Raw genomic sequence first — 15,805 nt, 5'->3', positions numbered from 1 at the left:
AAAAAAAAAAATCTAGCTCTCCAGCACCAAAGGTCTTTCACTCCCCTATACCCACCTGCTTTGGGAGAAATTTAGATGCCGGTGTACTCATCTCAGAGTACAGATGGGGCACCTAGTAATGCTTCTCCTAGAGGATGGTCCAGCCTTTGCTTCCCTGTGATGGCATGCTCTGCTTTCCAACCGCCATCCGCACTTACCCCTCTTCTGGCAGGCACCAGGACTCTTCCCCTGCTGCAGCAAGTGCTGGACTTGTGCACTGACACGTTTGCATCAGTTTTCACATACCCCCTTTCCACTCCCCTCCCTTCCTCACGAGGTGTCAGAGCTCACCAGCACCCATCTCCCAGTCACGAGGCTGACCCCCACAACAGAGAGTGAGAGAATGAAAAAAAAAAAAAGAAAAAGGAATAGTTTTCCTCAGAGAGGAAGAGGACTGACAGATGGAACGACCAGAAAGTAATTTCCTTTTTAGTGCGAGGATGCAATTTATGGCATAACAAGAACTTCCTTCCATTCTTTTCCCCAGTAGCATGTCTAACGTGGTGTGCACATCATATTAAACACCTGCCACCATGCAAATCTTCCCTACCTCTCTACCCACCAGCGTCTGCATCCGTCCCTATGTTATATCTTTCTCCTTCTCCCCTCCTACAGAGCAAAACAAAGGGTATGATGACAAGGAGAATGAGACATGAGAGAGTTAGAGACTAACCCTCATGTGGTTCTGGTAACAGCTGTCAGCTGAACGGAGTATCCTGGATGGGCTCACATCCAGCTGGTACTGCTGGCTAAACATATTTTGTGCTCTCTTAGCAGCTTCCTTACACGTTTCAAAGGACAGCTTACTCAATACCCCATTTACTGCTCCTCGAGGAATGAATGGACCACTGACTCCCAGGAGATGAGAATGCTCATCTTGAGCATAGCCCAGACAAATGCATTCCTTTTAATCATCTAGCAATGATAACAGTGATGAGTAATTTATCAATGGTATGACAGAATTGCCATTCTAAATATATATGTTGCCACTGGGGTCAAAATGATCGAGTGCTAAGTTACTACAGTATTATAAACTACGCATATATTTCGTGTTGTCCTGTATAATCCAGATGAGCTGTGCTCTGCTCTGCCTCTGCCAGTTGTGCCCATGCCTCTGCCAGTTTTTCTTTCTCACTGGGGCAATACTGCTACACACCTTCTCTGCCCCAGCTGAGGGGAGGCAGAGGACTGAGAAGCGGAGTGTGTTTCTACCCAGTAGCAGCCAGTGGATTTACTCCTTTTCTCTGGAAAAGTGTTGGAACAGAGCAGACCTGCCTTATTTGTGGGTCCCTAGGAAGGAGGCAGGAGAACGCAGAGGTTTTGTGAGGGGAAAGGAATACACTTCCCAAAAAGGGAGAAGGGAAGAAGGAAAAGTGCTAGACCTCCTACTGCCGTCTCATACTGTGGCCTTCACTGCAGGGGAAAGTCTTCCCCAGATGGACATACCTCTTGAAGTCCCATGGGTGTACTGGAATGCTTTTTTGGTGTAAGTATCATGACAATTGTTATGGCATAACTCATTAATAATGACAGCCTTAGGTGTAAGAATCTGTTACAAAACTCAGTTCAAGACTCCGTGGAAGAGGATGCTCATATTTATTTTAAATAAAACTGATTTCAGTCACTTGCACTCATTCACTCCTATTTCACTCACTCATTCACTCATACTCACAAGCACCAAGAAGACCGCATGTGTGTGTGACACAAAGGACAGGGGACACTAGCTATTGTGTCCTTGGTATGTCTCTTAGGTTTTTCTTGATGAGGCACAGCAAACTATAATTTGGACAAGCTCTTTATATCCTCTGGGAGTGAAGCAGTCATTGCAACATGATTATGGCCTCAGTTTTGCATTCTTCATCCTCCTTAATTCTTAGGCAAGGCTGCTGCCCATCGTCTTTGCTCTCTCATTCTGGGTTTCTTTATTTCTGCCTTCCTGTTGAGAGAACAGGAATGGCCCGTGTGACACATTGAAATCTTGTTGCCATCTTCCTGTTATTAGACCTCAGGCTTTCTGCTGCTAAGTCATCTTTGATGTGGCCTTATTGGAGTGCAGATCTTCTGGTCTTGATGTACGCATATTCCTTATTACCAGTTTTATTGCTGTGATTGTACCCTTAGTAATCAATATGTGCCATATTTTTAATCCTTGATCTGTATTGTATCACTGTAAAGATGAGAAATGTCAAAGTAAGTAGTGATTCAAACAAGCCTAAGGATTAAAAAGAATACCCCAAGAATATGTAAAGACTTACTAATAGGTAAACCAACTTACAGTGGGACAGTATAAGGCTAAAAGAAATAAACCGTTGTGGTCCATTTTGGTCCATGTGGTCCATTTTTGATGTGGTAACAGTTAACAGTGAGGTGCCTCAAAATTCTGTATTAGGCTGCTGCTGGTTTGTATATTTGTTACTAACCTGGAAATGGCATGATCAGCTGTTAGCAGATGGCATCACTTGACTTACAATGAAATCTCAACAGCAAAGAAAAGATGTCATCAATGGCTATCATGGGTGAATAACTAACAGGATTTTTGAGAGCCCACCTGCAAATCCTGTTCTTGGAAATGAAGGGATTTGATGAGCTTTTGTTTGGTTGTTTCTTTTCATGGTCTGGTGTTCTGTGATTCTGAATAGTCTACTTAAGAGAGATATGCATGTCGTTTGCTTTAGAAGAATTCAAAGCTTGAGCCTTGGGGTCATCGATCATATCAGGTGTCTGGAGTGTGTTGTAATGGCAGAAAGCCAAGAGGAGAGATATTCTGGGTTTGTTGAAATCTGGAGGAGGTCCATCTAGAAAAGCAGACCACAGGTAAACTATGATTCCTTCTGTAGAGGAGTAGCTCTATGGCATGTGCATGAATGAGGAGGGAACAACAGTTGTGACCAGCATTGGATGTGCTATGTTTTCCTTTTTTGCTAATTGAAAGAAATTTTGGGTACATGCGGTGCAAGCCAGCAGAAATGCAGCATAAGTTATCTCCATGTGATTGAAGTGTCATCCTGGGTACAGTAGGAGCAAATTAATATTCCTTGAATGACTAGATGGGGAATCATTGACAGGGATCACAGAGAAAACAATCAGCAGCAGGAAACCGCAGAAAAGCAGAAACCCAGGTAGCTGACTGGCAACTTATGACATGAGGCGAAAAAACATCTGGAAAACACTCAACTTATCAAATAGGTGTTAGACTCTCCACAAGTCACCTACTGAGGAACTTGTCTGGCAAAATGTAATGGAAAATTGCAGGAGATATCTGATGGGAGTTTTTGCAAGAAGGCGAGCGATAGCTGCTGGTGACTCCATGACAAAAAAGGCAGATGAAGCCAACAGCACAGTGATAACAGGGCAGCATGCTGCAATTTTCCTATACTTGATAGACATGAATGCTGATCTTTTTCACTGAAGAAGCAGCCAGGAAGACACAAAATTGACAACAGAAGAAGAAGGTAGAAAAAATATTGTTTTAACTCAGTGTATGGCACACATAAGGTGTCAAAGAATTTAAAGAGAAGAAATATTTCACTTGTTTATCTCCTAATGCTAGAGCCTGAGAAACAAGGACAAAAAAAGACAATTCTTGACAATAAAAAGAAATTTGATATAACTGACAACACTGAAATGTCAGAACGATTCTCATGACTGAAATGTTGAGGGAACACATAACCTGTGTAGGAAGGAAGGTGTGGTATAATTCCATGAAATTTAAAGCTCTGCCAAGCATTTCACTATGACCAAATGGGAAAAGAACGTCAAATATCCTCCTGAAAGAAACTAAGTATTTTCCCTTACATTTGAAGAAGTTAACATATGTCAGAAAGGTGCACAGCTCTGAATTCCACTGGGACACCCACAGACAAGTATACAGGCCTTGTATATACTCAACAACAGATTAACTGACACCACAACCAAATCTGTCTAACTCAGTTAGGAGAAACAAGCAAGCAAGCAAGCCAGCAAGCAACAAGTGCTTTAAAACAGTTTGCCTAACAACTAATTCTTATCCAGCTACCAAAGAAGAAAACAACACCTTTCTGGGTACTGGCTTTCCCCTTTCTCTTTCAGTCTTTGTCCCTTTTCCTTACAAATATTCTGGAAAACTTAACCCTTTCACATGTCAATAAGATACAAGTGAGTACCATTACCAAGTCTTAAATGGTTATATTCGATAGTATTGTCCCAGTATCAGCTTCTAAAGGTGAAGATCAGTTACCATATGCAGGTAGGAAAGATTAACAATACCATTGTGCTTGCATCCATTCAGAAGCCCAAACAAAACAAAACCCCACAATTTGTAGATGGTAACTATATAAACAGAGAGACAATTATTTCCTTAACGCATAAATACCTTAACTAAAATGGTATCCACTGACAGGTAAGTTCAGAGCTTTTTTAGTGTTAATAAAATTTGCCTGAAGTTATTAAGAAGTCATAGATCTTTTTACAAAACTATCGTTTATATCCAAATGAAGATAGTATAATTCTGTATTTTAGGCACACAATAAGACCATATTGAACTCATCCTGACCTCATTGTGTACCTATATATATGCACCTTTAGTTTTCCTACAAGTCTCTTCAATTAAATTCTGAGTTATGTGGGCGTTTACCCACAACAGCTAAAATTACTTTTCAACTTTGAGCTGTTTTCCTGAAAATCTTTAATATTAAACTCTTCATCCTCACTCCAAGAGACTAACCAGAACAGAAGAGTCAAAGAAGCTGAGAAAAGTCTTTACAGAATCGATCAACCTTTTCAGTAACTAAGTTCTTCAATATTTCAATTTGACAGAACCCTGCCATATTCCTCACACCTATGTGGGTTTAAGATGTGATTCTTCATATTTTTTAAATTATGTAAATTGACATTTTTGTTACTATCAACTCTCCTTTAGGCATCCTTGGGATTCAACAGCTCTTCTTATTAGTTGAAATTATAAAACAAACACCTTGCCAAGCTATTTTTACTGATAACAATACACCTGGGAATTTCTGAACCTCTGTGAATGTAACTGAACAAAGGTAAACAGTGCTGGTCTAAGCAGTAACCTCTAATCTTTTGTAATTTTTTCTTGTCCCTCAAATGTGTTCTTAAATGTCTCAGGATGAGTAATTAAGCTGTCATGTGGTAACCCACATTAGGAAATGGATTTGTCTGGAAAATAATGCAAGAAAAAAAAAGAATGCAATTCATCACCTGGATGAGTCCCCTCGTCCTGTTCATTGTGCGTTTCCACAAACTGTTGTCCTGGCATCTGTCAGAAATCAGGCATGGGCAAGGACAGCCTGAGGCAGCATTGCCAATAGAAGAAATGTTTGTCAACCAGCATCCTCAAAGAGATACACAGCCTCCTGCAAATATCATGTTAGGTCTCTTCATAAGCCTTATATAAACCTTCTGGATGTGCTTAGGTAGTTTCTTCAACTGTCTTACATGGCTGCAAAACTCCCCTTTCTCTAAACCCGATCCCAGGCCAATGATCAGCATGCATAAACACTCCAGCTCTTCAAGATAGCCTTTTTCACTTCCACAGTTCTCAATTTAGCACTTAACCGTGTCTGTTGAAATAAGCTACCAGTCTGCATGTGTGATAAGTCACATTATTTTGAGTGAATAATGACACAACAGAAGTGTCTGCAATAAATCACCCCTCTACACTACCCTGCCCACTCAACAGAACACAGCCATAACGTCTCATTTCTTGAGTGATGATTTCTTCACTATTTTTGATTTCAAACAGTGCTGTGAAGTAGCAGACTTCTCCTTCCCTTCCCTCCCCTGTTAAAGCTAACTTTGATTGAACCCCAGGTCTCCATAACAAAGTCCAAGGCATTCACTACATGTATGTTTCCGAAAAGAATCGGCAATCAGAGGGCAGCATCTTCCTCAACTAATTTAAAAAAAAAATAAACAGCATATTTCTTGAAAACATCTACATTTGGAAACCACCTTCTCTGTCATTCTTGAGACTTTGGTACTATGGAAGATGGCTCCAAGTCAGTTTTATCACTCAAAAAATAGTTTTCCTTCAAAAAAATTCCTACACAACTGCTGTCTGTGGTAAGTTATATGTATTTAACTCAAGAGGCAAAAGAAGGTACTTTTGTCTTTCCATCTGTGGCAGCTCCTTTGTCTGCAAACAAAGAGCTTCACTATTTGAATCAAAATATTTTCCTGCTATTCAGATCTCTAACTGAAATCACAGGATGAACTTAACACACATTCCATTCATTATAATTTATGATGAGTAACTTTCTTTCCTTGTTACTCATTGAAACAAATATATTGAAATACAAACTGTATTCCATTTTCTTCTAAATAGCCCACATAACTGGACAGAAACTGTCATCATGCCCTACTTTCTTTGCAATTCTGTTGTGTCATCATCCCCCCCCCCCCCCCCCCCGCCCGCCCCGGCCCCAGCAAAAGAATACAATGTTTTTTATTTGCTTCTCCATAGGAAAAGAAAGCTTGATCAGCTTTCTTCTATTTGGTAGGTTCTAACTCTGTACATAATATTTCCTTGCATTAAGCTGTTTAGAACACATAGAACCATAGAATCATTAAAGTTGGAAAAGACCCTTAAGATCATCAAGTCCAACCATTAACCTATCACTGCCAAGTCCACCACTAAACCATGTCCCCAAGCATTGCATCTACACGTCTTTAAATACCTCCAGGGATGGGGACTCAACCACTTCCCTGGGCAGCCTGTTCCAATGCTTGACCACCCTTTCAATGAAGAAGTTTTTCCTAGTATCCAACCTAAACCTGCCCTGGCGCAGCTTGAGGCCATTTCCTCTCGTCCTATCGCTTGTTAGTTGGGAGAAGAGACTGACCCCCACCTTGCTACAACCTCCTTTTAGGTAGCTGTAGAGAGCAATAAGGTCTCCCCTCAGCCTCCTCTTCTCCAGACTAAACAACCCCAGCTCCCTCAGCCGCTCCTCATAAGACTTGTGCTCTAGACCCTTCCCCAACTTCGTTGCCCTTCTTTGGACACGCTCCAGCACCTCGATGTCCTTCTTGTAGTGAGGGGCCCAAAACCGAACACAGTACTCGAGGTGCGGCCTTACCAATGCTGAGTACAGGGCCACTATCACCTCCCTGGTCCTGCTGGCCACACTATTCCTGATACAAGCCAGGATGCCATTGGCCCTCTTGGCCACCTGAGCACACTGCTGGCTCATGTTCAGGCGGCTGTCAACCAACACCCTCAGGTCCTTTTCCGCCAGGCAGCTCTCCAGCCACTCCTCCCCAAGCCTGTAGTGTTGCATGGGGTTGTTGTGACCCAAGTGCAGGACCTGGCACTTAGCCTTGTTGAATCTCATACAGTTGGCCCCGGCCCAATGATCCAGCCTGTCCAGGTCCCTCTGTAGGGCCAACTTACAGTTCTTCTCAAGATCCCAAACCTTCACATTCAAATATTTAATTCCTTACCCAGTATGCTCCAACTCCCCTGAAATCTCACATGTGCATCATGCAGTCTCAGATTGTTAGCTATATAATTTTCTAAGCAATTTAGACATGCAGGGATTCATACAAAGAAGTGATAGAAATTATAGTGTGTGTACTTCTACTGTGCACTGCTTAAAACGACAAAGAACGTGGTATTCCTTCAGAATACTAAGTGCTTAATATTGCATGAACTGGATGTTTATTGCAAACCTTTTTCTCAGTAAAAATTCAGTTTCTCTTAAAGAAACAACTAATACCTTGAGAGAAATGTCTTTCCCATTATGGCCATTCTAGATGACATCTCTTGGACATCTGCACTCCTGTTAATCGTTTGGAAATTCCTTTCATTTCCCACCATCTTTCTTTGGTTGTATCTTTATTATACATAAAGGTTTCTCCAGATCCAAACATTTGGCCCACAAATTCATGCTTGCATACCCTAAAGCTAAACCATTTTAAGGCGAATCTGTTCTACTAAAGTAAAAAATACCCATCTGAAAATATACAATGAAGTGTATATGCAAAGCTACACATACTACTCCGACCAAAGCTTTATACAGGCTGACTTCAATGTTTCTTCCTGATGATCAACATATTCTAAACTTAGCTTTCCCTATAACACTTCAAACTGTTGTTCCAAATTACTTAAATACAATGGCCCATAAAGCTCAGCCTCCCAAACCAAACGTCTCCAATGAATTAAAAACAGCCCCCACAGTAGCAATCAAATGTCTCCTGTGTCTACTCATCTCAGCAAGCAAAGTCATTCTTGATGAATTCTATCAAGTTAAGCTACAGTAACCAGCAACTTCTTTCTCATCATCCAGCTGTACTTCTATGTTAAAATTCCTGTCAATTACATAAGAAGTCTGCCCCTCTCCAGGGTGTATCAAAGTTCAAAATAAAACAAAACTCATCGAGTTCTTCAATATTTGTCTCTCCAGTTCAGTGGCTCCTTTGCCTGCCACGGCTGAAGGCAACCTCCCTCTAAGGTCTGTGTTTTCTCAATCATTTCCTTTTCTTTTAGATTTCTGTAAAATATTTTTCCCTTTCTTGCGTCACAGAGACAACTCCTGAGCAGAGGGACCCAGGTACTTCTGTTATGCCCTCCAGCTCTCTATATTACAGGACACTGTGGAGAAAAGCAGGTATTTCATGTGGTAGGACCTTACTTGGATTGTTAGAGATAAGTGTTCAACACTTATCAATACATATTATTATGTACTTCAGTGATTTATCTCTAACATTAATATAGTGTCTTCTGATACACGTGTATGAAGTTCACGTCCAAAGGGACTCACACGTTACAAAACCAGGTTTGAGGCAGACTTCTGGCTGGGCAAGTGGCTGCTGTTCAAGAGAAAGGACGTGTTGTTGGCTGAAGTGTTGTGCTTTCTCTTTCCCTCTCTTACTCTCTTCCCTTCTCCTTGCACATGGTGATGAAGGTGTGTTTGTTGGTGACTGATGCCAGGGAGACAGAAAAGGGCAACTCCTGTGTGGTCTCTGTTCAAACAATTTGCCCACCCACTGACTTCTTGTTTTTCTTTGCGTTAATGACTACACAACAACTAACCACGCAATTAATCCTGTATGACTTACATGACTAAATACGCTTCTGCTGAAGTGCTTTGTGCTGATTTACTTGGAAGTTCTGGAACTTTTTCTCCAGCTGTTAGCTTAAGGCACACAAGCCCTAAGGCCTACACCTTGAATCCTGCATGTCCTGTCTACTTCATGTCCCAGCTGCCAGTTAGATCTCCTCTACGCCGTCGACTCTTGCAATACAATTACCAGTAATGGGTTTTGTCCGTCCTTGAGCCTGCTGCAGAGTTACATGAGAAGCTTCATCTTTCTCATATAACTCAGCCCTCCTGGGGAAAAAAAGTATAAGAAAAGTCAAATGGTCTAATTAGCCTCAGCCTCACAGTCTGGAAAGGACACACATCAGACCTGCTTGCTGCAGGAAGCAAGAAGGTTCTTTCTCCATCTCCTCAGGGGCCCATACATTTCCCAAGGGAGCAGAGTTAAAAAAAGGAGACAGAGAAAGAAATAAAGGACAAAGAAAGGCAGCTCAATTCCCTCTTTTGTACTTTTGCTTTTCTCCTCAGAATTTGGGATTTATTCCTCTTGGCTCGTCTCCTTCTAGTGGTGCAGCAATTCAGCAAGCAGGTAACAGCTGCAACAGGATCCAATGGCTGGAAGGACCACAAGTCCTGGTCTGCTAGCACAGGAAAAATGTGCTGGTCTGCTAGCACAGTGACAGCTAGTCACTAGCTGCCTAGCTTCTGGAGAGGGCTGACTATGATCTCACCGCTTCAGAGAATGAGGTCAAGACTGAGGCAAGCAGAGAAAACTCAATTTTTTTCTGCATCCACCTTGGCAAACCTGTTCTTTATACCCTACTTTCCTTTCAGCAGCAAAAGATAAACAGTGTCTATAAATGCCACGCAGGCACTGTCACTCTGTTTGAAAAATCTTGGGTTCTGATATATATGATTAGTATCATGCTCATTCTGCAAGTAATTCCAAAGGCCTCTGTGGAGGCTTCTCGTGAAATTAGGAGCAAGTCTCCCTGAGTAAGAAAATCAGAATCCATTGCAAAGTAGAAGTGATTATAAAACTTCCTTTCATAGTCTTTAATTAAGGTATGCTTACATTAGAGAAAGAGATTAGAAAGCTGAGGATCCTGGAAAATTCATGGAAACTCAGTTCTGCCTTTTTCTTTATATATGTGAATGGTATATTTTATTTCCCCTTCTAGCTTTTGTCTTTTTAGTGCAAGGATTTGGCTTCACATGTTTACTGCAGACTGGAAACAGGAATAAATGCTTATCACAGCACAAAACCTAATGCTGTATGTCACAAAATATGAGTAAATAGATGGTAAATATAGCCAAGGGACTTCTGAAAATGGTGAAACTGGAATGTCAGAGGGTTATGAAAGATTGGTAGGTAGGTACTTGAAAGGGTCAACCTTTAGTAACAAAACTGCTTCAGGAAAACAACACATTCTGAGGCTCAGAATCACACATATTAGAAAAGAAAAGAATTAAAGAGGGCAATTGAAAAATGTTTAAAATGTCTGGGATGTGACAAAACTACATCTTTCAGCTGGTCATCTTTCCTCTGACTAAAATTGAACAGAGAATAGTTTGTAATACATTAGCATCATCTGCTGGACAGTGCAGGGAATACAGTTTGGAAACCGCAATACTAAATATGATCTATAGCATTATTGTATTTGGCAAGCCATCCAGAATAGGCAGAACAGTTCAAACTCCTTTTTTTTAGAACACCTCACATTTGCTTTTCTTTCTGGAACTTTGATGTTTCTCTGTTAAAACATGGGGATTAAATAGGGATTTTCTGCCTAAAAAGGCCTAGTTTCATGTAGCAGAAACTGCTGTGCAATAACTGTAGGAACAGGAGACATTCTGAAATTACAATGTTGTCATTTAATTACAAATGTAACATTTACTAAAAGGGGTTTAAATACTTTAGCTGTAGAACAATTTGAGCATCTTTACAAAGAAACCCAGAAAAATAATTCACGGTTGGAAGGCAGCAGTCCAACTCACCTTAGAGAGGAAAATGGAAATTGGTTTGTGTCACAAAAACATAAAGCGTGATGGGAAATAGAAATCTTGGATGTCTTGGCAGTAAAGGATGTCAGACATTAATTTGGCAGATTGAAAGAGGGATGCACTTCATGTGCATGGAAAAGACTGTTAAAAAATAACATCAGCAGAACTCTACAGGGATTGTTCTAAATCTCTCCAAAACTGAACATATGTTGAGAATCATGAACAGCTATAGTAGACACAGATCACTATTTTATTACTGGATATATTTTTTTGCAAGGGCAATGCTGTGTTCTCAGCTGAAAGCCCTGTGCCTTGCAGAAGGACAGCCGTGCTGTGGACTGAACAAGAGTTACCACCCTGCGGTGCCGCCTGCCACGCTAGAGCACAGCAGACCCTTCACGAGGTGAGCCTGCTGCAACACCAGGGTCTTCTGATACTACAGGGGAGCCAGTGGAGCCCAGTACTGCTGATTCTTGTGAGAGGAACTCTCATTCTTTGGGTTTTGAATTAGTCACCTGTCTAAAACTGGGTGATTCTGAGGGATGGGGCATTTCCTTCTTCCTCATGCACAGAGGGTCACTCAGAACTGGGAAGTTTTCCTTCGGTTTTTCCTTAGGCCCATACTGCCATGGTTCACGGGGGTTCAGAGAGAAGAAAAATGTGATTTCATTAACCCAGTGTTGTTACCACAGAACAGATGAGGACATCTTTAGTCTACTATCATCTGTGACAGAATACCATTAGTATTGTTATATTTTATACTGTGATTGCATCTAGTATGCCCTACATGGTGTAAAAAAAGCATAAAGTGAGTATTTATTTGAAATACTTTACTTTCTAAACACAGAAAAAAGCAACACCATAAATGCTGGAAAGGAAAACGAGGTCTTACAAAGTCATAAACTTGCATTATATAACACTGCACCACAGCCCCAGCTACTGATCAGCTGTGTCTTGAGCTGAAGCACTGTGGTCCTTTTAAATGCTCATGAATATACATAAGCAAATACATAGCCTTTTTTTGTATCTTGCAGCAGGAAGTTTGACTATATAAATATACTATGCTTTAATAAAATGATTTTTTCTGTATGTTTTTAATTTTTAATTTCTAGGAATACTTTCTTATTTTTTATGTGTTTATTTGTATTTATGCATGCTACTACTAGCAGCTAAGACTAAAATCTGTAGGAGTTGAGAATGGTGGGTATCCAAGTTCTGGTCCTTTATTAAGTCCTCCAAAGATCCTTGTAAGCCTCCCCAGCCTTGACTGACTTAAAGAATTGCTCTTTTTCAGCATTTTTGCCACTCCTTCCATCTACGCCTTCCTTCCAAAGTTCACAAAGGCTTCACAGAGCCTCATTTCTTTTGAGCTGTTTATATACAACAATATAGCAGGCAGACAGTCCCAGCCTTAAAACACTTAGAGCCCTATCCACAATACAGAGTGACAATACAGAAGAGAATTCAACAAACAAATGGTTAGAGGTGAAGAGTAAGGAAGGGCAAGTAATAATAGCATGAGCGTGTTCTGGTGACTGCCTGTGATTCTATGTAGTTTTCTAGTTGCCTAAACGTACTTAGATGCTACTGTTTCAAATAAGGTGGCAGAGGTGAATTGCAAAAAGGGAGCTAAGAAAGATACTTTTTTACTTTTTCCATGACCCATCTATCATGCATCAAGGTCAATGTAACGAAGCACCGAGATACCAGTACAAGTTGTGGAATAAACTAACAAGTGTTGGAGACAATGGTAAGGTGAAGGGGTTGATCAGTGATGATAAAAGCACCATTACAGAGAAGGGCACTTAGTTATAAGTTAATGCATCTGAGGAACAGAAGTAGAACCTGGCGTAGCAGAGGAAGAATAGCACAAAGGAGATCAGCAGTTGAAGAAGTAAACGGAAGATCATGAAGTGATCAACATTTTGAATGACTCTGAGCATGTGTGGCCCAGGAGCAGAGACTCTAGTTGTAGTGGAACAAGAGAAGGACTCATATGACAAGTTTGGACATTTGGTCAAAGAATAGGAGGCCAGATCTTATGAGATATTATGAGGGTGAAGAAAGCATGACAGATTGCATGTCAGAGCCATATAAAAACCATGGTCTATATATAAAATCATGACTGTATATCTAAATGGCTAGGAAAGTGACTGAATAAGTGTGATTGACAATGAAGGAACATTTAAGTCTTGATCAGACATGTTATGAGCAAGCCACAGAGAGGCCAAAGAGAAGACTGCACAGAGGGAAGGGGGTGAGGAGATGGGAGCTAGATTTTTGAATCCTTGTGTTGAAACCATGCCACAAAGAAAAGAGGTGGTGTTATGGAAAAGAATCATGTTGGATAATAACAGAAAAAGAAGGAAAGGAGAAAAATTATTCAAATGGTTCCGACCACGAACTAGCGGGGAGAAGCATTAGAGAAGGAAATTAAGGTGAACAAGGGATGGAAGGATTTAAAGAAGCAGGGAACAGTGGTCTTAAAGGCTCAAGACAAGATGAATGGGGTAGGAGTTGAGATCCTAAGATTTCCTTAGGGCAGTTGATCATTTGAGGCTAGAACACAAAGGCTCCCTGTAAGCATCAGCTGACACCTCTCTATTTTTTCTGAGGGCATGACCTAACCATTCAGTCCTTCCTTTTCTTCAGAAAGGCAATTAGCATGAGAGAACAAAAAGAAAAATAGCTAAAAATATACAGTGAATCATGGAAAATTATATCCACTAAATTTCACAGTGTACTGCTATTGCCATAGTAACCCTGGTTGCTAGATTACTGCAAGCTGTTTCTTTGCTAAATTTTCCTGGAAGCTTTGCCAATTTTCAGTTTGGTTTCAACATGAAGTTTAATAAAGAGTAACTCTGAGAACTCACATTGCCTCCTTTTATTTCTTTTTTGCCACCTCCCCCTTTTATTCTCCTTCCTAGGAGATAAGTCCTTTAGGGAAGAGTTTTCAAAAGCATCTTTTGCCAAAGGTGCAAACGGACTTACAGTAGGATTTGCACAATCTGTTAGGTTTCTGACTCTTGATTTCCAATTCAATGAAATGTAATCCTCTGTTGGAAAATGAGGTATTACTTACAGCTGCTTTCTTTGTTTGTTTTTCTCATTCCATCTAATAAGAAAAGTAAAAAATAGCATGAGAGGGAACATGAAAAGAGACTTTACCTCTTTGTCCTTCACTATTTTCCAAAACTAACAGCTTCCAACCCTAATAACAATCCCCAACCTGAGAAGGGTAGGAAAGAAAGAAGGGGACTCGTTCTTATTTGGTGGCAGTTTCTTTCTCAGACATTGCTGAGCTACATTTCATGTGTGCTTTGAGGAACAGTGCTTTGTATTCTGCCTGCAGGTATGTATAACTAGTCCTCTTTTTTTTTTTTTTGATCTTACCTTGTGGAAATTTCAGAAAACTAGCATAGGTAATGTATAGTGCCACAACAGAAGATGATCTGACTAAAAAAGCTGGGAAAACTTTGGGAGTGAAGTTCACCATTGCTGTTGATGCCTGCTTGGTAATGCACAATGAAACACATTCAGTGTCACTCTTGCAGAGCAATGCTGTTGGCCTTTTCCATCCAGAAGCGGAAATATGTCCAAATGAATGGTATCCTTCTGGCAGATGTACAGGCTCATGAGCTAAGTGGCGTCCTCTAATTGGTGTCCTTTGGCTACTGAGTCATGAAACCATGATGGTCAGAACCAGACTATATTTTAGATTTTGGAAATAGACAGATGATCACTTTGTCCATCTGCCATAGCTCATTAGAATGTAAAAACCAAATGCCTCTAATTTTTCTTTTAAGAGGAGAAATAGGACGATTGTGGACATCTAGGAGGACCAATAATGTACTCATGTGGAAGATTAAAACCATCCAGGGGAGAACTCTTGTGGCAATTGAAATACCAGCTTGTTAGAGACAAGGGAAAAAAATCTGGGTGTAAAACCAGGTAGTTACTGTTTGGCTTGATTCTTGAGCATCTCAAACCAAAGGCTGACAAGTCAAAGAAACAACTTTATGAATCATCAGATGCAGAAAGAAACTTTCATGTTTGCCCTCAGCTCACACAGAAATGCAAAAAAGACGTACAATGGATATGTAATCTCTTTCGCTTCAAGAGAAAAAAAAAATTAAAAATAGAGCTGAAGGTAGTGTTCTGGTACAAAGAGCTTTTGGAGTCAAAGCTCTTAACCTCTTAAAATATGACTCAGTCATCTACACAAACTTGTCTTGGGTAATAGAAATTTAATTCTTGCTGCTACATCATACTTTTGACAAGCCTGTGGTTAAATCATAAACTACTGTGTTTCATCTACAAAACGGGTCAGTAATTTCCTTTTGTTGCTGCTCCTTCTTTCTGGATGGTAAAGAGGAACTCAGTAAGTTCTCTGAAAGTGAAGATGTATTTTCTTCTTAATAAACAACACACAAACATGTACCAGAAATGAGTATCAGGGAAGAGATCTGGTAGGAGTCAAACAGTTTGCAATAAAGTAGGAAGAGAGAGCAGCTGTACAAAATATATGTATAGTGTCCCTTGAAAGATTCCCTATACGAGTGCTTCTTTTGGTAAGGGAATTTGGTATCACCATAGACGTGTACAGCTGTAGACTGAGAGAAGCTATGGAGAGTAGGAGTGTGATTGGAGAACGACTGAGCTGTGGGATAGGTTACAAAAATCCACAAACTACTGGAAAGGTTTAAAAAAGAAAGATCTCT

Source organism: Nipponia nippon, unplaced genomic scaffold (genome assembly GCF_047370975.1).
Source record: "Nipponia nippon isolate SJK-2023a ecotype South Korea unplaced genomic scaffold, ASM4737097v1 scaffold_10, whole genome shotgun sequence".
Taxonomy (NCBI): domain Eukaryota; kingdom Metazoa; phylum Chordata; class Aves; order Pelecaniformes; family Threskiornithidae; genus Nipponia; species Nipponia nippon.
Note: the sequence above shows the minus strand (reverse complement) of the source record.